The sequence below is a fragment of the Sturnira hondurensis genome, unplaced genomic scaffold (genome assembly GCF_014824575.4).
Source record: "Sturnira hondurensis isolate 20B ecotype Veracruz unplaced genomic scaffold, ASM1482457v3 Scaffold0010428, whole genome shotgun sequence".
Taxonomy (NCBI): Eukaryota; Metazoa; Chordata; class Mammalia; order Chiroptera; family Phyllostomidae; genus Sturnira; species Sturnira hondurensis.
Genome location: NW_028083059.1, coordinates 3,766,702 through 3,789,775, shown reverse-complemented (window position 1 = coordinate 3,789,775; position 23,074 = coordinate 3,766,702). Strand labels below are relative to the sequence as shown.

Sequence of the window (23,074 nt, the reverse complement as noted above, 5' to 3'; positions counted from 1 at the left end):
CTGTGTAGACCTCAGTTTTCGGTCTATCCTCTTGTCTCGGGTAAATCTTCAAAAATGTATCTATGCAGATATTTGGCAGACAGAGATGAATGAAGGCTAATGTGATAATAGTAAACAATACCTGGAATCTTTCATTTTTTTTCTTTATTTCTATTCATGTGAAGGCATTTGGTTCTTTACCATGAGAAGCAACACCACAGTAATAAATCCCTAGCACACAAAATGCTGAGAAAATAGTATCTAAAGTAACAGGATTGTGATTTATCAAGAAAATTTAACACTTCCAATTTATGAGCATGAGTTTGGAAAACAAAAACAAAATTAGAATCTGTTGTATACACTACATAATTGAGTGTATATGTGTATGAACATTCACAGTGTATACATATGACGTTAAAATACCTAGAATATTATCACAGCTGTATTTAGAACACCTTCAGACATATTCCACGTAACACAAAGCTACCAATCTACCACCCTATCAGTGCCAAGCTCAAGGATGGATTCTGGCCCTTGGCACTTTAAATTAAAGGCAGGCAGTGATTGCAAGGGAGCCATTTAGAAAGCAGGCTTAACTTTAACAACAGTTCACAAATCAAGTGAGAGAGGAAAAATTCAGTGAATAAGATCAAGTTTCTTTAAACAGACACTCCAAATGTATGGTGAATAATTACAAGTTTTTATTGGGTCACCAATGAGGTAGCAAATTTGGTGGTTAATAGCACTAGACTTAGATGGGAGAGAAGGGTCTGACCTTACAGCTCACTGATAAAAGCATAAGAAATGATATTATGTTGCTTTTTATGTCCCAGAGTGTGCTTTAGATATACCATTTATAAAACAAATAATTTAAATGTGATGACATGATATTGTGCATAACCAAGTGGTACTATTATAATAGTCACTGTCAAGAGCTGAATTGTGCCTTCTCCCTCTGGAATTCCTATGCTGAAGGACTAACCCACAGGACCTTTGGAGAGGACTCCTACAGAAGTGATTAAGTTAAAAGGAGACTGTTAGGGTAGATCCTAATACAGTATGACTGGCATCCTAAGAAGAAGGGATGAGGACACAAGCACCTGGAGATGGAAGAGGATGTGAGGACACTAGGAGAAGACAGCCATCTATACGCCAAGGAGAGAGGCCTCAGGGGAAACCAACCCAGCCAACAATTTGACCTCACATTTTAGTCTCTGGTGTTGTGAGAAAATAGATTTCTGTTCTCTCAGGCTCCCAGCCTGTGGTCTGGTCACTGTTGTTACGTACTGATGGCAACAGATCTCACAGTTACATAAAAGATTACATTGTTTCTTTGAGAGACAGAAGTAAATAAAAGGACGATACCTTCAAGGAAAAAAAATAAGTTTAAAATTACCCATTATCTCACTGAACAAAGAAGAATGAAATTTCCAATCCCATAATCCTACTTAGCTGTTGAAGTCACATGAATTCTTTATACTCTGCTAGGAATTTCCCTGTCTTCCTACCCAACATTTTGATGCCTACCTTATAGTCTCATGTTGATACACTATAATTTATTATATGCCCTTGTACTGGACACTTAGTTTGTGCTCCTTATATCTTTTTTAATTAGGCTATGTTCCTAGGTGTTAAAGATTATTATCTTTATGCTGTGGGGTTTCTTTCTTTTTCTTGTTTTTGTTTTTTTGATGCCAGGGATCCTATAACAAATTGGTTGTCCGAAAGTGCCCTCTAGTGGCAATGTCTTTGTCCGGACTTGTCAGAGCTCAGGGACACATGAGGTGAACAGGATCAGTCTCCTGAAACTTGCTACCTGGGATCCAGGCCACACTGGTCCCTGCAGCCCTATTGTTTGTTTTTCTTTCCTTAGACTCTTTTTTTTTTATGAAAATGTCAAGGATGGGCTAAAAATGGATGATGAAAGGATCATGGACCAAGAGCAGAAATGGGAGTGAAAGGCTGTCTCGGCAGGTCTGTGCAGCCCCACCAGGGCCCTGTGACCGAATGCGAACTTGCACTGAAAAAGCAACATCTTGCCTTGATAGTGCTTCCTGGGTGCCAGCCACCTGGCTCACCTTGCCCACCTAGACAGGTATTGTCATCCACTGTTGCCACTCTCCTAGGTGTCCAGTAGGTAGCAAGGAGCAGATGGAGCTGAGAAAGGGTAACTAACTGATCCAAGACAGCTGAGGAGTGCCCAGGCCCTCCACAGATATAACTGTGGAATATTCCTTTGGTCCACAGTGCCCAGGGAGGGCCTTTCTGGGAGTTGTCAATTAGTACAAATAATAGGAAGTTCAAGATGGCTGCATTTTGTAACTTTAATAATTAATGACAAGATTCCATTTCCCATGGTTCATATGCTACGGTCTATTTTATAAAAGTGTCGAAGTCTTAAAAACTTGAGACCTTGGAAGGGACTATTCATTAAATTTCATGCCATGACATGGGGACAGACTGACAGGTGCATTTTGCTCCCTGCAGGTGTGTAAACAGCTTGTACAGGGACACAAGATGTGGCCAAAGGAAGATAAAGAGCCCTTTTTAGCTGCCAGGAATTCTGAATGATGCATCACAGAACAGAAAGATTTCCTACCTCGGTCATGTTTGAAGTGCACTGATATCTTACTTATCTGTGGGTCAAACTTTGGAAACACAGCTCCCAAAATGGATTATAGGAGGAGTCAAGGAAGGGAGACAAGGACAGAACCAGGAAGGCCAGGCAGGTGATTGCAGCCCAGTCCCTGGGCCTGGCCTCTGTTCCAGGCTCACCGGCACACTGGGGGCATTTTCTCACCTATGAAAGGAAGAGGCTGGGGGCACTGCTATGGGCTGATCTGTGTTCACCCTAAATTCATATGCTGCATCCTACTCCCCTGCAACTTAGAACGTAACCCTGTTTTGAGATGAGGTGATTAAGTTAAAGTGAGAGCTTTAAGCTGGGGCTCTAATCCAATATGCTGTGTCCTTATTAGACAAGGAAGAGACAGCAGGGATATGTGTGCTCAGAGGCCATGTGAGGACACGGAGAAGACAGGCATTTGCAAGCCAAGGAGAGAGGCCTCAGCAGAAACCCCCTGCTGGCACCCTGGCCTGGGCCTCCCATCTCCAGAAGTGTGGGAACACATTTCCGGCATAGAAGGATCCAGTCTGCATAGAGTTATAGCTGCAGCAGACTGACACAGGCACTAGGTGTGCACCGCCTCTCTGCTCTACACACCAGGGCTCCGTGGACACCAGAATGGCGACCCAGGCCATCCAGAAGAGTTTCTATCCTGTCCACAGTCTTCTCTCGAGGTAGGCAGGGAAAGGCATCCCATTTTTTATTATGCTTTCTTCCCCAAATGGACCCCTAAAGAGATAAGCTTTACCTACAGAGAAATGTGCTTTTTGTAAAATCACTCATCCCCCAGTGATGTGAAACATAAATAGTATTATCCGTGCTTGGCATTCATATGTATTCAGTTTAGAATTTTCTTCAACAAACACTATTACGTTGTTAAATCTGCCCAGAAAAATTTTACCTACCTTACTTGGGTAAAGCAGGTGCCTTTTCTGTGACTTTGTAAAATAGGCAATAGAGGCTCAGAGGGGTTAGTCACTTGTGTGAGGAGACACAGCTAGAAGGTGAAACTCAATAGAGTTCTTTGGAGTAATGTGATTCCACTCTGCCTCATGTTTGGGAAGAAGAAAAGCAAAGAAATATAAGGAGAAACAGATACAGAAATCTCAGGTAGTTTAAGTTCCATTTTCATGATAAACACTTTGTGGCATATCTATGTGCTCTTTAAGACAAAGGATGAGTATTTTTGAGAAATGGATAACAAACGATGCCATATATGAATATAATTGTAATGCTTCTGAGGAACTCCCTACTTGGCTTGAGAGGAAAGGAACATATGGATGATTTATGGGGTCAAAAGAGGAAAAAGGAAATGGATTTAAGAGGTGGTTATCCTGATACACTTTGAAAAGAAAAGAAAATACTGTCTACAGGAGAACTAATAACTACTGCCCATGAATAGAAAACGGCTTTACGGGGAAATGGTTTGGAAGGAGCTTGTGGTTTCCTTTCCTCCACATTGACTTGGGCTTACAGAGTTTTCAAAGCCCAACCTCCATGGCACCAGCTCATTCAACACACTGCCCTGGGTGCCCGGAAGGCTGGGTGATGGCTCCGTGTGGGTGCACTGAGTAGTTACTGCTCTTGGGTGTTTGTCTCCTATGAAAATGGCAGCAAAAAGGTGATTCTATTTGTTACAGAAATTGTACTAGAACATCATCCCCAGGTTGAACATTCCTTTTTGAAGGAGTATTTAATAACTTCCTCTAAAATGTTTAAACAGAAATATAAGTGGAGGTTCTGGACCTTTCTTCACTATAAAATCGACACCACTGGGTTCTTTTAGCACAAGGGTTTACCGCTTTCCATTTTACACGGCAATGAAGGATGAATGTTTTCTATCTATAAAACCTCATTTTTTTAAGGTGTGCATTTTCCCATGAACACACCCCAGCTTCTCTCTATAACTTCCAAATTGATTCCAAGGAACAAAATGGACAACCTTGAATTGTTTCCACCCACTAACTTTTAGGCACAGACTCAGAAGAGGCAAAGTTGATAGGCAATCTGCAATAGCCCAAATGTGTTTATGATTAGCAAGGCTATCGTGGAGTGCCCTGACAAACTCCATGCTGCCTTTATCTACGGAATCCTGTCACTTAGCACAAGGCCAGGGTGATTTTGACAAAGATGCACTCTGTGGGACAAAGCAAGGCTGTCACTTTCAGTCTTTGAGGAGAGAGGCTGCTGGGACTGCAGCGTGGAGAAGCACACCCCTCCCAGAGTGCCTGGAGCTTCTGGCTGATGGGTTTTGGTCCCCATTGTGGGGCAGGCCCATTTAATTGGTAAGTGTTTCCTCCTGGGATGTGTCTAGAACAGAATCACTCCATCCGATGTGGCAGGTTCTCTGTGGAGCCCTGCTTCTTGCAACAAGCAGACTAGAATTTGTAGACAGTCCCTAAAACCAAGTGAACATTTAGAGACACGACCTTCAACTGAAAAATGACAACTCTACTGCACAGGGTGCAGCTAGGACTGAATGTGTTTATGGCCTCTCTGGTCAAGGAGACCCGCGCTGGGCAGCACCAGCCTGAAAGCTTGTTAGCAATGCAGAATCTCAGGTCCACCCTGGACTCCCTGAATCAGAGTCCACAGATTAATAAGACCCATCTATGAGAAGACTTGTATAAGAAGCACTGTTCTGAGAGACAGGCGGGATGCTAATGGTGCCTGCAGGGGGTACCCCATGCTGTAGTGGCTCCCTCTCTCCAGGCATGCACCTCTAGATGGGGGAGGCACTGCCTTTAAGATTACGAATAGAGGAAAAGTTCTCGGTACTTAAAACCTATAAGGATGCCCTTCATTCCCAGTGAGCATTCAGTAAACATGGGCTGTGGGAGCAGCCTGACCCAACATACCCAGACTGGGCTGAAGGCTGTGAGGTGGGCTCAGGACCAGTGTGAGGGTGTTGGAGTGTGTCTGGCTTCACGAGATGGTCAAGGGAAAGGAGGAGTGACTGAGGAATACTAGAAGGTGAGAAGAGAAAGAACGGTGAGTTAGAGAAAATAAAATGAAATCCAACTGAGACCAGATGAGGAATCACGCTGACCCCTTTTCAGGGCAGGAAAACGGGCCAGACATGCAGCCCCACACCAAGCCAGAACAATAGTGTAAAAGGTTCTATAGGTAGCCTTCCTGGTGTGAAACATATAAGCAGAGACACTTGCACCTGTGGCGTTTCTTAGCACTACGCAGAAAATACCAAGGCAACCATGTTGCTGGATGGTGTGATGTGAAGGGATAGATCTTGTTTTGGTTCATTGTTCCACCTCCCAGGGCTGCTTTGAGACTGAAACCTATGTGCGTGGGCACAGTTCCTTCAGCCGGAGACAGAAGGTTCCCTGGCGACACAGACACAAGGGGTTACACAGCCCTGTCTGTGGAGGGCAGGCTTCTGTGGGAGGCATGTGCCAGATGTAAGTGGTTTTGAAAGTGACTTTGAGCAAATTTGGACCCAGAAAGTGCTGGCTAGAGCCTGTAAGGAAAAGAGCCCGTGCACACCTGGGCACTAGGGTGGCTGCGGGGGACCAAGCACTGGTCCCACAGGGTTGCAGCCATGACAGAGGGGCAGTCTGCCTGGCCCACCATGACTGTGGGTGCCCTCAGCAGGTGGCACCTGGAGGATGATCAGAATTCCACCTTGCAGCTCTTCAGGCAAGTTACACCGTATCTGCAGTTAGGACACTCTGGTCACTTGGGAGAACAGGCCCTGTCTTTCCCACGGTCTCTGCACAGGGTGAGTTAGAGCTCCTCCAAGTGCCGTGGTAAGGGCATTGGCTGTGGTGTGAAACAGCCATGGGCTTGGTGCTCTGGTGCAGGGGATTGCCCCCTCTAAGCCTCGGTCGCCTCATTTGTAAAATGGGGATGGTAGCAGGAGTCACCTCCTAGGCTATGAAGTTTCAGCAGGACAATTCGGAGTTAGTGCCTAGCTTCATGCTGCCCTCGGTTAATCAGTGAGCATTAGCTGTGGACTGTTTTTGAGGGGGTCCACAGAATCACTGCAGCTTCACAAATGGAACTTCCTGAATGCTAAGGTGGGATGCAGCTTAAGAAACACAGATGTCAGGCACTGGTACTCCATGCTGCGGAGAAGATACTGCCGCTCCCACTGAGCATCGCTTCCGTGTGGTTACTGTGCTTCTGCCTGCAAGCACATTGTGTGAGGAAACAGTTCCTGGGTAAGGACCTGTGACCATTGTCCTGAGTCTCAGAAACTAGGGAATGGCTGCTTGTATTCAACCCAAAGCCAGATATAACTGTGTCCACCTTATGTCACCGCACAAGGGTGGCCAAAGGCACTCCTTGTCTGCAAAGGCCTGTGTAACGATGATCTCCATCAGAATCCCTAGCTAGTTAGAATAGTACATGTTTGTTTTCTAAAACACAGTCACGGAGAAGCAAGAGAGTATCTATGACTCTGGGTTCCAGAACATGCAAATATTTTTTTCTCTTCACAGTTTTCTGGAAAAGGGCCTTGGGCAGAGAGGAAGGACAGCAACTACACTGCAAGGCGCTGAGACTCTGTGCTGGATGCTCTCTGCACGGAGAAGGTCCCTGAACATCACAAACACTCTGCAAAGTGGGTGCAATTCCTACCTAATGTTCCCGTTTTCCCTAAGAAGAGCCTGAGCAGCAGAACCAAGTCAGTTCAGATCTCTGGCTTATTCGAGGTCACATTCATAATGGCCACATGGTCCAGTCGCAAGCGGGCATTGGAATCACGTGTGGGGATGTTAAAGCGCAGACTGCTGGGCCCACCCCAGAGCTTCTGATTCAGCGGGTTGGCATTGGTGGCGCAGCCTGAGAATCTGTGTTTCCAACAAGTTCCCAGGTGCTGCTGCTGCTGCTGGTGGCCCAGGGACCACATACTGAGAACCACCCCTGTAAGCAAAGACAGATTGTCTGAGGATTCTGTTCCAGCACAGGCACTGACTCAGAGGTGGTGTGGGCCCAAGCGTGTACATTTAGAAAAAGCCCCAGCTGCTCCATGGACCCGTCTGAATAGCAAGGCCCCAGTGGTTAGGGCTCAGGTCCCAGAGCCCTGCCTCTCTTGCTGTGCAGCCTTCACCACCTATATTGAAGCAGAGAGCAGACAGTGTCTGCTATTGTCTACAGGACCTGCCTATTACTGCCACTCTGAATTCTAGGCCTGCCTGTTCATTCTCAGCCGGCTCGAGCACCCAGTGTGACCCTGAGCCTGTGAGTGCAGAGTTAACTCTGAGGATGTGCCTTTCTGGAGAGGTCGAGTCCCAGGACACTGCATTTCCTTCAGGGTTCCTATGCAGGACTTCCCATCCTCTTCACCGTTTCATTGGAGTCATATCCCCCTGCCCCCTGCCATCGTGCATCCAGGCAGTAAGGAGACTGGCACTGCTCACAGCCGTTCGTTCTCTCCTGCCCAAGTCCTTTGTGACTCCACATCATTACCTGGAGAGGAGGAGTCCGCTCGTGAGCTCCCCCTGCTGGGCTAACTGAGGAAGAAGAAACAGGGCTTGGGTATAGAAAAGGGAAATAAAGCAGGTGGCAGAGCAGGAATAGAGGCATTTGCACTGCAGTTTTGATGGGAAGAATAAACTGAAGAGAAGTAAATTCAAACCTAAATGCTGAGCCTGTTGGGTGCAGGGAGCTGAGAAACCAGAATGAGGAGCAGTTGGCTGAGAGGCAGGGCTGTCTCGGGAGGAAAGGGTCACCAACAGGTCCAGTCAGAACACAGGGAACCATTGCCTTTTGGATGGAGAGGCAGACATTAAAACAAAAGCACTGTCTCTGAGCAGGCATGGAGGCAGAGGGCTTACAGGGAAAGTTGCCAGAGTTCTGGGACCTGTGTTCGAACCCCTGCTGGACAGCTCATAACCCTGGTGAGTCAATGACTTTTTCAGAACCTCCACATTCCTGTGAAATAGGCACAATACAAGCTAACCTGTAGTGTTATTGGGAGAATTATAAACACATACGTACACTCCTAGATGCCATCTCGCAGGCATGCGGTAAATGGCACCTTGATTTGGAATGATACATGTGTAGACCTCAAGTACCTGGTGAAAAGCCCGGGAAGGACAGTCTGGAGTGCCTCCAGTGGGTAAGGGATAGGGAAAAAAATGAATTTAAATATGCAAAATAGCATAATGTTATTTTTATTTAGTTTGCTGCATTATTATATTTTAATAAGTACAAAAACATTTTTAAGAGTTTTACTTGTAAACTCTGTCTCCCCCAGTAATTATTCCCATGTGGCCTTAAGTCCCTGGATACAATCTCTTGCACAAGGTATTCAGAAAACTGACCCTGATTGCTAAGCACAGCCCAGCCCCCTAGGGGCCTTGGTCTAGTGGCAGAAAGGGAGAATCAGATGGATAAATGCAAAGTGACGGTAATGTGACAACTACTATGGCACTGCAGGTATGGAAGCGGAGAAGCACTGAAGCAGGAGTTCCTCCAAAGAGGAATAACCCTGCCAGGGTGCCAAGGAGGTGAGGACAGACTTTAGTTTTCCAGGAAGCTCGCGGAGGTTGGCAGGGTGGGGGCAGGGAGAGGCCAGTTCAGGAGCAGTCAGTGAAGTGGGCAGAACTTCTGTGGAGGACGTGGAAGGGGCGTGGCAGGGGAGTGTATGGGAGGGCACACAGTAGTCCTACTATGCCATGCTAAAAATGTTTGAATTCTACTTATCCTGTGAATGGTATAAAGCCACTGGAGGATCTTTATCATAGTGTTTTAATTTTTATTTTTTTTGCATGTGTCAAAAAAATTCAAGCAACATGGAAAGTAAGGTGGTAAACAGTGATTTCCCCTCCCACCCTAGACCCCCTAGCTAGGGGCAACTGCTCTTCTTGTCACAGGCAGACATGTTTCTGGTAACTGATGGATTTTAATCATGGAAATGGCAGAGGTCGGACCTATGGGCAAGCAGGGAGGTAAGGGGGCTAGTGAGAGAGGTTTTGGCAAAACGAGAGGCTAAGTCACTACATAAATGAGGAGGAGAGAAGAGAATTAGGATGGACTCCCAAATTCTTATTTTTAAATTTATTTAATTATTGTTCAAGTACAGTTTTCTGTCTCTTACTCCCATCCCAGCCCACCCCCCCAGTGCTCCCCACCTCTCTCCCATTTCCACCCCCCTTAGTTTTTGTCCACATGTCCTTTATACTAGTTCCTATAAATCCTTCCCCTTTTCCTCTGTAATTCCCTTCCCTCTCCCCTCTGGACACTGTCAACCTGTTCTCTATTTCAGTGTCTTTGGTTATATTTTGCTTGCTTGTTTGTTTTGTTATTTAGGTTCCTGTTAAAGGTGAGATCATATGATATTTGTCAACAGGACCTGGTGACTCGCTGGACATCAAATATGAAGAAGAGGGAGAGGTCGAGTCGATGAGGACCCCTGCCTTCTGGATCTGTTTACTCTGTGGACTGTGGTCTCAATAACTGAGCTGGAGATTGTGGTTTAGCCCGTTGTGTCCTTTTCTGTCTTTTACTGACCATTCATTGAGTTTTAACCCACATGGCTGCCCCCTGGAGACTCCATCTTCTGGCCTCCCTAGTTGCTCCCTAAGGCCTGTGACTCTGCTTGGGTCAAAGGGATGTGAAGAAGTGACATGGAAACATCTGGGTCATATTCTATAAGGAAGCTGCATGCCCTCTAGTTTCTCTCCTTCTCGTTCCCTCAGATGGAAATGTGTTCTTGCCTGCACCGGCCTTGACCACAAAGGCTTTGGGAATAGTGGAGCAGAGGCACATGGCAAACTCTGGGCCTCTCATTTTTGGACCATTACATGAAAGAAAAATGTCCCTCTATGTAATTTATTCCATATTTATATAAGGAAAGCCCCCCAAAATGGAATTTATTTATAAACAATCATGTATTTTTTACATGTTTAAACTTGAGTCACCTTCAAAGTCCTCTCCATTTGATGCAATACATCTATTGAGACATTTTTTTGACTGCTCAAAACACTTTCTGAACTTGCCAACTTAGATGCCTTTTAGTGCTTCTGCTATTTTTTCTTTCACCTCTTCCACACCAGTAAAATGTTTCCATTTGATGATTTTTTCATCCAGGAAAACAAAAAAAGGAACTTGGAGTGAGACCTAGTGAATAGGGATGGTAGGACACAGGGGTCATGCTGTTTTGGTAAAACAAACGAACAAACAAACAAACAAAAATTGCTGAATGTTCAGTGCAGTGTGGGCAGGTGCACTTGTAAATGACCCATCATGAAATGGGCAAATACACTGAGTCTTCAAAAAAAAAACACAGAGGCTGAACACAGCCCCTCACAACAACGTCAGTCATAGCACTGATACAGATGGGTTCCTAGAACACTCACCTAGTGGGGAAGCCTGTACTGCATGGGGCCTGCCCTCCAGAAGATAATTCCTGATTTTTTGGCCCCCCCATATAAACTCCATACATCGAGGACCTCTTTGTTATAGCAGCTTAACTTGTACTTGGGCTAATTTAGGTATATAGAAGAAACAGATTTAGTTTTGTTTTGTTTTGCTCTGAGGTGGGGGGTGTGGGGTGGGCGGAGAAAAAATGGTTAGACCATGAAGAGTTGTACTGCCTATGGTTTACCACAAAGTTACCCCAAGAGAGACTGGGGCAAGGGTCACGGATATGGGTGGAGTGGCATAGGCAGTGGTTACAGATGAGTGGTAGGCAATAGAGATCATGAAAAACAAGAGGAAAAAAGCCTAGAGCAGCATCTAGGATAAATACTTGAAGGAGAGAGATGCTTCATTTTTATGTTACAATTATTTACTAACATACCTGTTTTCTGAACTGATTATAATCTTTGAATTCATGGATTATAGCTTTCTTAGACCTGAATAACAACATCCCTGGAACATTTTATTTATGCAGAAAAGAATGTTCAAAATTCTCTTAAGAATAACACTCTTGAAAATTTGTATATTTTAGCAATAGATGTGCTTTCAATTTTCCTGCTCATAACCGTAGACTCAGGCCATCCCAAGTCTGCCTTTAGGTGCTGGGATTTGAAGGGAAGATCACAAGCACACGTGGGTGGTAGGCCAGGGGACTGTGGCAAACTTGAGAGAGTTTGCCCCCAGTGTGCTCAGGTGAAGAGGCAGTTGCCATTCAGTCAAAAGAAAAACATCATAATAAAAAATGGACAAAAAGACACTTCACAAAAGAAGACGTCCAAAGAGATGGTTAGCACATAAAAAGTGCTTGGCATCACCAGTAATCACAGAAATGCAAATTAAAGCCATAATGAGATACTCCTCACACCTACAAGGATGGCTAAAACAACAACAAAATACTACAACAATACCAAATGTTGGCAAGAATATGGAGGAATTGAAACTCTCAACATTGTTGGGGACAATGTCAAATGGTACAATCATTTCAACAACTGTTTGGCAGTGTCTCCTCATGTTAATTCACATCTGTTCTGTGACTCAGTAATTTCTCATGTAGGAGTTTATCTGGGAGAAATGAAAACACCTCTGTCCAAAAAAAAATACTTGTGCAAGAATAATAATTTTTGTAACACCAAAATAATGGAGACAGCTCAAATGTCCATCAGCAGACAAATTCATTTTGGCATATTTATGCAAATATAACACTACTCAAAAACAAATAAAGGAACAAATTACTGATATACTCAGCAACGAGGATGAATCTCTCATGTAGAACAAAAGCATCTAGAGACAGAACATTCCACACTGTCTAATCCCATTTATATGAACTCAAAAAAATAGGCACAACTAGCCTACGGTACAGGAAATAAGAAAGTGGTCACTTTAGAGGTAGGCTCTGGAAAGAGGTCTGAGGGAACTTTCTGAAGTGATGTAAATATTCAATATTTTGTTTGGATGTATGGATGTATTGATAGCCAAAGATCAGCAAGCTGAAGGTTTAAAAATAATTTTTTTAAACAGAATAGTCTTTTATATTATTTTCCTACATATTTGCCATTTTGATCATCTTAATTCTTTCCTATAGATCTAAATTTCACATTTTTAAAGGATATTTTCCTTGGATATAGAGTTCTGGGCTGACAGTTTCCCCCTTTTATAACACCCTAAAAACACCATCCCACTGCCTCTGGTCTGTTCCTGATGGTATCAGCTATCATTCACATCCTCATCCCCTCTGTGTGATGTGTGTCTTTATCTATTTGTTTTTAATATTTCATCTTTTTTTCACTTCCCAGCAGTTTGACTGTGATGTGCTCAGGAGTGATTTGTCTATTTGTATTCATCCTGTTTGGAGTTCACTGAGTTTCCTGGGTCTGCAGGTTGCTCTGTTAAAGCCAAATCTACAATGTTTTGGTCATCATTTTTTTCCAATATTTTTTCTCCCCAATCTCACTTCTTTTGTCAATCCAATTATGCCTCCATTAGACTGCCTAATATAGTGTCTTATGGGTCACTGATGCTCTGCTCATTTTTAAAATAATCTTTTGCCCTCTCTGTTCTTTTGATTAGATGTCTGTTGATGTCTTCAGTTCACCAACTTTCTCCTCTGCTGTCTCCAATCTGCTGCAAAGCCCATGCAGTGATTTTTCGTTTCAGAGGTTCTGCTTTTAGGTTCTAACATTTCCATTTGGTTCTTTTTTAAAGTTTTAATTTCCATGTTGCACTTCTCTACTTGTTTACTCATTATGCTCCTCTTTTTCTAGAAGTGGCTGAACATGTTTGTAACAGTTTTTTAAATATCTCATCCGCTAGTTGCAACATCTGGGTTATCTCAATACCCATTTCAATTGACTTCTTTTTTTCCTTGATAATAGGTCCTGCTTCTCTGTATGTCTAATTTTTTAATTTTTAAATCACATTTAACATTGTGGGTGATATATTACAGGGAGCTTGTATTGCAATGGTTTTCTTTAACAGGTGTTGGATTTGTTGGCAGGCAAGCAAATTACTCAGCTGCTTTGATTCTGTCAGATGTGGTTTTATTCTTCACTAGGGTCTGTGAACTCTAGTTTTTCTCTAGTCCTGGAGGGACCCTTATTATTTCTTGTTATCCCTGGCCTTTATCAGGCCATGACTGATTGTGCAAGGTGCTCGGGGAGATCTCTTCATGTCGGCTGGGCTGGAATTTCATCCCCTATCACTGCACAACCTCTGACAGTTCCAATCAGCTCACAGTCCTGCAGCGGCCACCCTCTGCCAGGTCTCTCTGTGCACCCACAGCCTGCCCTTCATCTAAGAACATGGGGGAACCTGCTACTGGGGCCCTGCTCTGCTCAGCTTACTCCTTCCTCTTCAGTGGCTGGCCTCACAGCTCCCAGGTACTTTAATCACCTTGAACTCTGGTATCTGCTTCTTCAGATCAATGAGATGGTGGTCATTTTCTAGAGCACTTCTCTGGGCTATGGCCTGAGGAGTGGCCCCAGGCAGAGAGCTGGGGCTAATGTGGGACTCAGTGTGTTTCCTTTTTGTTAAGAACGACAGGCTTGCATTGTTCATTGCCCAGTGATTGAAAACAGCTGCCCCGTCTACTTTGTCTGTTTTATAGTCGTGTAGAATGTAATGTTAAGTCCAGTATTAGTTACTCTGTCATGACCGGAAGCAGAGTCTGGGCAGGGGTAGTTGGTAAAAGCTCGCAGGTGACTCCAGCAGGCTTCCACCCCTTCCACGGGAACCCCTGATGAAGAACAAAGGTCCTCAGGGAACAAGAACTATGCAGGTGGCTGCCCAGCGCCGTCTCTGGAAAATGCCATTAATATCTACAGCCCGTGATTCATTGAGGGCCACTAGTAGTCTTCTGATTACAATTTTAGCTTTCTCGGTAGATCTGCCTATAAGGAGATACATTTCTCATTCTAAATTAATCATCGGTCTTTCCTTTTCTAGATCAGGCTCCAGCAGACGCGGTTAAAAGACGTTTCCCAGACAGAACTGTTCTCAGTGTACTAATGAGGAAGACAGAAGAGGCTGGGCCCCAGTGAGGCCACCAAGGTCCACGCCCACACTTGGCTGCCAGCCTCCTCTCTCCCTCTGGAACCATTATCTGATCAGCTGAACTCTGATCACATTCTTCATCATCAGATACTTTATAAAAGAAAACAGTGCACTAAGGACCAGATTGTTGAAACCTAGGAAGTGTTCGCAACGTTACTTGCAGTGTTCAATGGGTCTAATTATCATCTTTGTCAGAATTAACTTCCTAAAGACTTGACATTTGGCTGAAAAGCTGTAATTTTGGTCCAAAAATGGCCTGCATATTCCAAAAGCATATATTGCCATTTATATACTATACTGTTTAAATAAACTGCCAAATCAAGCAAACAGACTCTTAGTACCGGTGAATACCTACGTGTGACCCTGGTGCTATCTCTGGCTATCTGAATGAGGAATGCACAATGGCACTAGAGAAGAAAAAACAAATGTTAGCCCTGACTGGGTTGTGAACCCACCTCTGTACTCTGAACCCTCTAGCACCTTACTAAGTATGCTGGATTGAAACTACCTGGTTATGTGTCCATCTCTCCAACACACAGGCGTTCCCTGAGGTCAGAGAATGTGTCGCACCCCTCTATTACTCCGGGCACACTAACGGGAATGTCTCCTGGGTTCAATCAAGTTTATAAAATGGAGCAGTAAATGCTTCACATTCCATGGGCTCAGCCCTGGGCTGGGCTCAAGATGCAAAGAAAAATAAAAAGGAGATCTGTGTACATGAGAAACTCACAAGGGGAGGTGACTATATCTGCATCTGCATAATTTGTCTCTGATTTTCACCCGAAAGTACATATTTTGCAAGATGCTCTTCAGCAAATTTCAAGCTAGATGTATATAGCATGTCATGTCTTCCTCTTGCTTTTTATTATCTCCCCGAGATACCAGTTGAGATCTTACAGCACAAAGGCAGCATGTGGTAACAGTAGAATGAGATAAGGACCCAGCTCTGTTATTCCTCACAGTTATATGACGTCTGTTTTGCTCTCACTCTCTAAAAACATGATTTATTCAGCATTCAAATGGTGGTGGTATTATCTAGCTTACCTTTCTCCTAGGGTTATTGTCAAGATCAAGTGAAATAATATGTGAAAGGGCCTTCTAAACTGTATGCCACTGTAAACATTAGGTTTATGAAGTTACCATAAATCTAATGGAGACAGCTGACTCAAAATTTCAATAAGCTGCTTGTTCTCAGGGTAAGTTAGGAGCAGCCCTTGGTATCCTGAGTTATTCTAATCAGTCAATTCATGCTAGTTAAGAATTAAACCCACAGACTTAAAACACCAACATTAAGATCTATCTGAAAGCAGAATCATCTTATTCACAAAGGAAAGAAGGAATATTTTAGAGGATTACAAAACAGATATTTCCACATAAAATAACTAAAATGTGCTATGTGTATAGACATCAAAGAATTTTATAAATATCAAAAAAAAAATGTGTTGCCACCAAGTGGAATACATCATTGTCTCAAAGAGAGTAGCAGTTTTGGAGACTTGTAGCTGGTAATGTATTTTCCATGGCAACCAACTCAGTCTCTGGTATGCTTAAGAATGTTAGCAGTTTTGTTGTTATTGTGCATGTTATTGTTTTGTCGTTAAGCACCTGTTTGAGGCAGAGACTAAAAGGACTTCAGAACATCACATTCATTGAAATAAATCTAATCATGGCTGGTGATACCCCTGTTGTGAATTTTTCCCAGCTCAGAGCAAATATTTCCCCAAAGGAGGGGCAGGCAATTCCCAGACCTAGCTGTGCTGAGTGGTCAGTCCTGCAAAAAAAGCATTATGTTTGAAGCTATATTGCCACACTCAAATTCTGATAGCACACTAAATCTACAAGATTGTATCTTCTCTAATCAACACTTCCTGCTGCCCCACACAAGAGGCTAGGGCAGGACAGTGCCTATCGGGTTGCTGCCCCCACCAGCAAGTTGTTGCACAACTGAATGGGAAGATTCAACTCTGCTGATCAGAGAGAATTTTGTATTCCACAGATTTTGATATGTTATGGTTTTATTTTCACTCAAGTCAACATATTTTCTGCTTTCCTTGGTGCTTCCTCTTTGACCCACATGTTATTTAAAAATATGTTTAATTTCCAAATGTTTGGAGTCTTCCAGGTATTCTCATATTATTGATTTATAATATAATTACAGTCCAAAACATTTTGTATGATTTTAATTCTTTTACATTATCTGAGGTTTGTTGCATGGCTTAAACTGTGGTCTATGTTGCCTAATGTTCTGTGTACTTTTGAAAGGGATTAGCTTTTGGATGGAGTGTTCCTAATGTCAACTAGGTCAAGTTGATTGATAAAACTGTTCAGGTGTTTTTTATTTATTTTGAAATATTTTATTTATTTATTTTTACAGTGAGGGGAAGGGAAGGAGAAAGAGAGGGAGAGAAACATCAGTGTGTGGTTATGTCTCATGCAGCCCTCCACCAGGGACCTGTCCTGCACCTGAGGCATGTGCCCTGACTGGGAATTGAACCAGTGACCCTTTGGCTTGCATGCCTGCACTCAACCCACTTAGCTACAGCCAGGGCTGTTCAGGTATTTTTGTTTAATTGTCACTCATTGCTTTTAGGAGAAAGAGGAAGGGAGAGAGAAAAATATCGATCAGTTGCCTCCAACATGGGCCCAGATCAGGAATGGTACATACCCACACCAGGAATCAAACCTCCAACCTAAGTATGTTCCCTGACCAGTAATCAAACCCACCACCTTTCAGTTACCAGACGAAGCTCCAACCAATTGAGCCACAGTAGCCAGGGTACCATTTAGGTCTTTTATCTCCCTCTTGACTTTCTGACTGCATGTTCTATCAATACTGAGAGAGGAATGCTAACGTCTCCAGTGGTAATTGTGGGTTTGTCTGTTTCTCATTTTAGTTCTATCAGCTTTTTGCTTCATGTGATTTGAAACTCTATTATTATGCACATTTAGTATTGTTATGTCTTTTCAGTAAACTGATTCCTTTATGATTATGTAATGGCCATCCTCATCCTTAGTAATATTACAGGTGTGAAGTTTACTTTGTGGATGTTAACAGAGATCCTCCAACTATTCTTTTGATTGGTGTTAGCACAGTATATCTTTTTTCTATCCCTTAACTGTAAAGTTGTCTGTCTTTATATTTGAAGTGGCTTTAACTGGTGTGCTTAGAAAAGATATTTTTATAAATCAGAAAATGCTCATTATTTTTATGATCCCAAGCTTAGTTATTTTTTCTGTGTTATTGTCTTAGTTTTTGCATTTTGACTCAGCTTTTTTAAAGCTAAGAGATAAAGGAAGATAGAAGAATCTAATTTGAAATTTAAGGGAATCCGCACGGACTGCGCCCCCTCTATTCTGCCAAGTACTCTGTAGACCCTTTGCTCTCGGTCACTTAGTGTTACAGAACTTTTCTCCCCAACCTACTGACAGGGCAGTTCCAGCCCCACAGTGCAGGTTGCTAGTAGCCCCTCATTTTCACTCTCCCTTTCTTCCATAGTAGTAAAATAATATCTGGGCAAGGTATTAAAGCACATTTCCTAGTCTCCCTTTTGATGAAATTTGCCTTGTGACTTAGTTCTGGCCAATGAGATCTAAGCTGAAGTATAGTTCCTAGAAACCTTCCTCCAAAGAGAGCTGACCTGCTGTTTCTTTGCTCATTCCCTCCTACACCCCACTTCCCAGAATGTGGAGATGATGTCTGTGGCACCACCGCCACCCTGGACCATGAGGGGCAAAAACGGACCTCAGTCTTGAGCATAGGACAGCGAGCTATAAGAAGCTTGGGCCCCTGTGGGCTCTGCAGAGCAGAACCATGCCCCACCCCCCAGGGTGTTCCTCCTGACTTGCATATAAGAGAGAAGTAAAAAGCTACCCTGATTAGCTACTACTCTTTGGGGAATTTGTATTTCGTCCCTGAACCCAACCCTAATGGGTTAGTCTAGGCTCAATGAACATCATACTGTGTTACAGAATCACTCTCTACCACATGTTTGGCCAGATTCATACCAGCACCTTTTATGGTTCTGCGTCAAAATCATATAGAATTTGGGGAAAGGGCTATTTTATTTTGTTTACCAGGTTTTCCAATTTACTTAATTAAAAATGAAAAAAATAATTTGGTGGTGGGGCTGACGTGCCATGGAAATCTTCCACACTCTGTGTGGAAGATGGAGACCTTGGTTGAAATCTGCCTCTGTCCCATACCAGCTGTGAGCTTGGGGAAGGCATTTAATCTGTCTGAGCCTCAATTTCCAATAAAACAAGGACACCAACACCTACTTCAGTGAGTTGTTGGAATGAATAAATAAAATGTTTAGGACAGAGCTTGGTAACTACTAAGTGTGATGTAAATATACAGGGTTATGATGATAAAGTTGGAAGACAAATGTCATGTATAACCCTGACAGATAAAATCATCTCACAAATGCCCTCACAGTGGCTCTTGTATGTATATGTGGGTTGCTAGTTACAGATGAGAATAAACTGAAAAATTCATTCTAGTTAGTAACTTAAAAACAAATATACAACAATTTGTGGTATATTGACACCAACATAGATTCCTATCATGCCTTCATGTCAAAGCTATCCGAATTCTTTAATATCTCTTTGCTATATTATAGAACATTCAGGTTTTTGTTTGTTTGTTTGTTTGTTTTGCTCTGTTTCAATAGGCCGACTTTAATCAAAATGTGGATTTAACCTTTTAGTTTTCTGTATAATACCCGAGACACTCTGCCAGAATGGTTGCTTTGTTTAATATTGCTTTATGTTTTAAAACTATATTTATACTAAGCATCTTTAAAGTATTTAGTAAAGATGAAAATTCAAGGCCATCTTAAGTCTGAAGCTGGAAGAAAAATAAAAACTCAATGGATGTGGCTTGGGGTGGGAATAGGCAGAGCACATGTTGTAACAAGTTTGAGAGAGGAAGGGGGCTAAGAGAAGATAATGGAAGCCTCCTGTTTACCCATCATCATTGGGGCCTGGGGAGCAGTGGCAGGTAAATAAGACCAGAGGCGTACAGCTGGGGTGACTGAGAACCTCTAACATGAGTGGCCGTTTCACACCACACTCAGGAAGTCACGGCTGTGGGCAGCCCAGAGGCTGGCAGTAGGGTTAGTGTGGTTTCAACTCCCGTGTGCACGTACATCTCAGTGGGACTGCCATCTGGCCAGGAGAGCAGCAGGGCCCACCAGGAATAGAAGCCAGAGGCTCCCTCTGAACCTAGCTATGTACTGCATGTATTTTTCTGTTTGGTGGACTCCATCTAATGTGCATTTTTTAATGGCTTGGGTTTTCTAAGACGGTAGCTTTGCTCGAGAGAGGATCATAAACATCCACCTGATGTCAGGTACTGTATTTTTCAGACCATAAGATGCACCTAGGTTTTAGAGGAGGATAAAAGGGGAAAAAAATTGGAAGCAAAGAGTGTGGTAAAATATTTAAAACATAAATAACATAATATTTCACCAATGTAAATGTAAACAGAACTCAACAGCAATGTTAACAACCATTATTCCTCCAAAATTTGTGGGGGCTCATCTTATAGTCTGAAAAATACAGTAACAACTTGAAGCCTAAGGTCTCAAAAGGAACTCTGCTCCTAGGACAAACTCTTATCAATTTATTTCAGCATTTACACATGTGAGAGTGACTCTTCAACTTATTCAACATCTGACTTACAAATTTGGAGAATGACAGTTTATCCAAAGACCAAGGCTTGCATTTTAAGAATTATAGTCTCTAAGAAATTCTAAAATGTGAAAAAAATCAAATATAAACCTATTACTAGCAATTTTGCCCCCCCCCCCTTCCTGGATGTGGTACTGGATCCTGGTTTCCTGGAGATCCATGTGCCCTTTTACCACCTCATACACTGTTGCTGGGAAGGCTTTTCCAAGTGAGAACTCAGTGAACGCCAACTCCAAAGACAAGGCAAAAGCCATCGCCCTGGGAGGGTGACTTGAGGATGAGACACTTTCAAGAGGATGACCAGAGATATAGGTAATACAACATAACACAACTGACAGCGACTTTCAGCCACTCCACAAGGATCCTACTCTTGGACCACAAAAAGCTCCATCTGAACTGCTCCCTGGTACATGTTTGGATATTACCTGTCTCTTCTCAGATGTGTGTGGGGGGTGGTGGGGGAGGGGGGAGGCTTGAGAGTGAGAGAGATTGATTTAATTTCTTCTTTATATGGCAACACTAGATACAATGAGATTAGATCCACTATAATCTTTTACCTCAATTTACAGAATAAATATTCAATACTAACAACATTTCTCATACAGAAGAGTTCAGAACAAATGTCAAATGCTGTCAAAAGTATTGTTCCGTATCAATATATGGGAATATATTCCAGGAAAATAATACAAGAGAAAAAAGTAATTTGCAAATAGTACATTTGTTGTTGCATAATAGCAAAAAAATGGTAAAAACCCAAATACTCAAAGGGGAAGAGTGGCTTATTCTAGTTAATTAGCATGATCGAATGTTTTGTAACTATTAAATGCCAGGCATGGAAAGCTTTTTTGATACACAGAAAGAGGAATGGGGAACTAAATCATTTTTCTTTCTGTAAATGTGCAGAATGAGTAATGTCTGAAGAATGATCATGGCACCCATTGGTCCAGGGCCTATTCACTGGGGTGGCAGGCCTCAGTAGGTGCTCAATAATTTCATTCTTTCCCTTCCTACATGTGTCTACCCAGATCTCAGTCATCCTACAAGGCCCATCTCAGACAGCTGCTCCTCTGTGGAGCCTTTGGTTGTATGCTTGAGGACATGAGTTGAGTCTTAGACACCATCAATGAATGGTACATAGCACTGGGTAACAGCTGGCCCACCTGGTACCTTTAGGCAAACAGAAAAAAAGTCCTGTGTCTGGGCAGTAGCAGCCCCATGCCAGCCAGTGCAGAATGGGGCACCATGGGGCTGCAGTTTAGCCCCCATCCAGAGGTCTGCCCTTTTGCAGGCTACAACCTACATTTTGCAGTTTCTTCCCTTCTCCCATGTCTGAATTCACAATCTTTGTAAGTTCCTAGTTTCTATTTCGCTTGACCATCTCTCTTTATCTACAATCATTTGTAAGTCAGATTTGTAAGCTTAATTCTGTTTCCTGTCAGGGCAATGCTATGCAGGTAAAGACACTGGAATTTACAGATTTTCAGTTAATATTGAGTCCACACTCCCCTGTCTTTCTTCCATCACAAATGCAGTCTCTACAGAGGCTCAGGTGCTCACTGCTGCAGTGTCTGCTAGTGCTTGATGTAGGGCTGAGTGGCCAGGGCTGTGGGACTGCCAAGGCCATTCACCTTCCCCCCACCACCCTGTGGCTTTTTCATTTAGCAGGCAATTTCTGCTTCTATTCTTAGCACTAATGCAGAAATGAAATAAGACTTAAATACAAAAAAAAAACAACCCCAACCTCAATGTAATCTTTGTGAGGCTCCTGATACATTTAGAACCTTCTGGAAAGGACAGAGGAAGCTGTCCTGGATTCAGCCTACCTTGCCCAGATAGGTCAGGGTAACACTCCCAAATCCATAGCTTGGCCACAGGGGTGCAGACATCTCTGTGGGGAAGGATTCATCCTAAGGTGGAAAATTTCCTTTCTGTTTCCAGATGGAAAGTGCTACGAACCTAATAGTTATGAGAGTCACCTTCACAGACTGCTTCATCACCAGTCTCTTCTTTCTGACTTTGCTCTTTACAAAGGGGAACAAGGAACAGAGAGGTTAGCCAACCTCCCCTGCTTGACCAGGTAGGTGGGTCACATACCTGCAAAGTCCATTCTCAGAACCACCTAAGCATTCCTCCACTTCAGGGAAAAGCACACACCTGTGGACCTTGGCTCCTAGGAGCTTCCTGCACAAGCTCTGCCTTGGCTGTTGCTGGCAGACCTTGCTCAGAAAACCTGTGAGGGCTCATCCCTGGGGCTCCCCAACTGGTGCAGCCCAGGTGGAGTTGCCCTGCAGCAGAAGCTGGGAAGGAGAGCTGTTATTTCCTGCTTTCCCACAGGGGCTCTGCTCTCCTTAGAGGGAAGAAGCAGCCACTGCTGACCCCTCTCAATGACAAAAGAAGTCACAAAAATAACAATGAAGAAAAAATGTTTAAGGTTAAGAAAAAAGGGGTGGGGACGCTATGTTTGGTCATCACTACCCTGTCCACTGCACATCCTCAGGGGCAGGTTCCCCAGAAATGTCTGGCCTTCACACTCAATCCCACATGCATGGCTAGCCTGGAGGCAAAGGTGCTAGGGTCGCTGGGACTGTCCCAGTTCCTCTGCTCCTGGAGGGAACAACACCTGCACAGAGGAGGCCGTGACCAGGACCACATTGGATGCAGAACCAATGCTCACTGGAAAGAGAAGAGTGAGCAGGCCAAGAGGAATAGACTATGGGCATTTCACCTTTGCTAACTGCTTCTTGGGGAGAGAGAATAACAAACAGGTCTTCAAGAGAGAAATAGGATGAAGAAAGGGAAGATAGCAAATACTTGGTCTGATCTCTGACTTTAAGTGAAAGCCCCAGG

At 43.4% G+C, this 23,074-nt stretch overlaps 1 protein-coding gene across 2 annotated transcripts in view; it reads right to left on the bottom strand.

The window, feature by feature from the left end:
- Nucleotides 1–23,074, bottom strand: part of MTUS2 (microtubule associated scaffold protein 2) — a 642,868-nt gene that overhangs the window by 32,973 nt on the left and 586,821 nt on the right. The gene's annotated exons all lie outside the window — the stretch shown is intronic.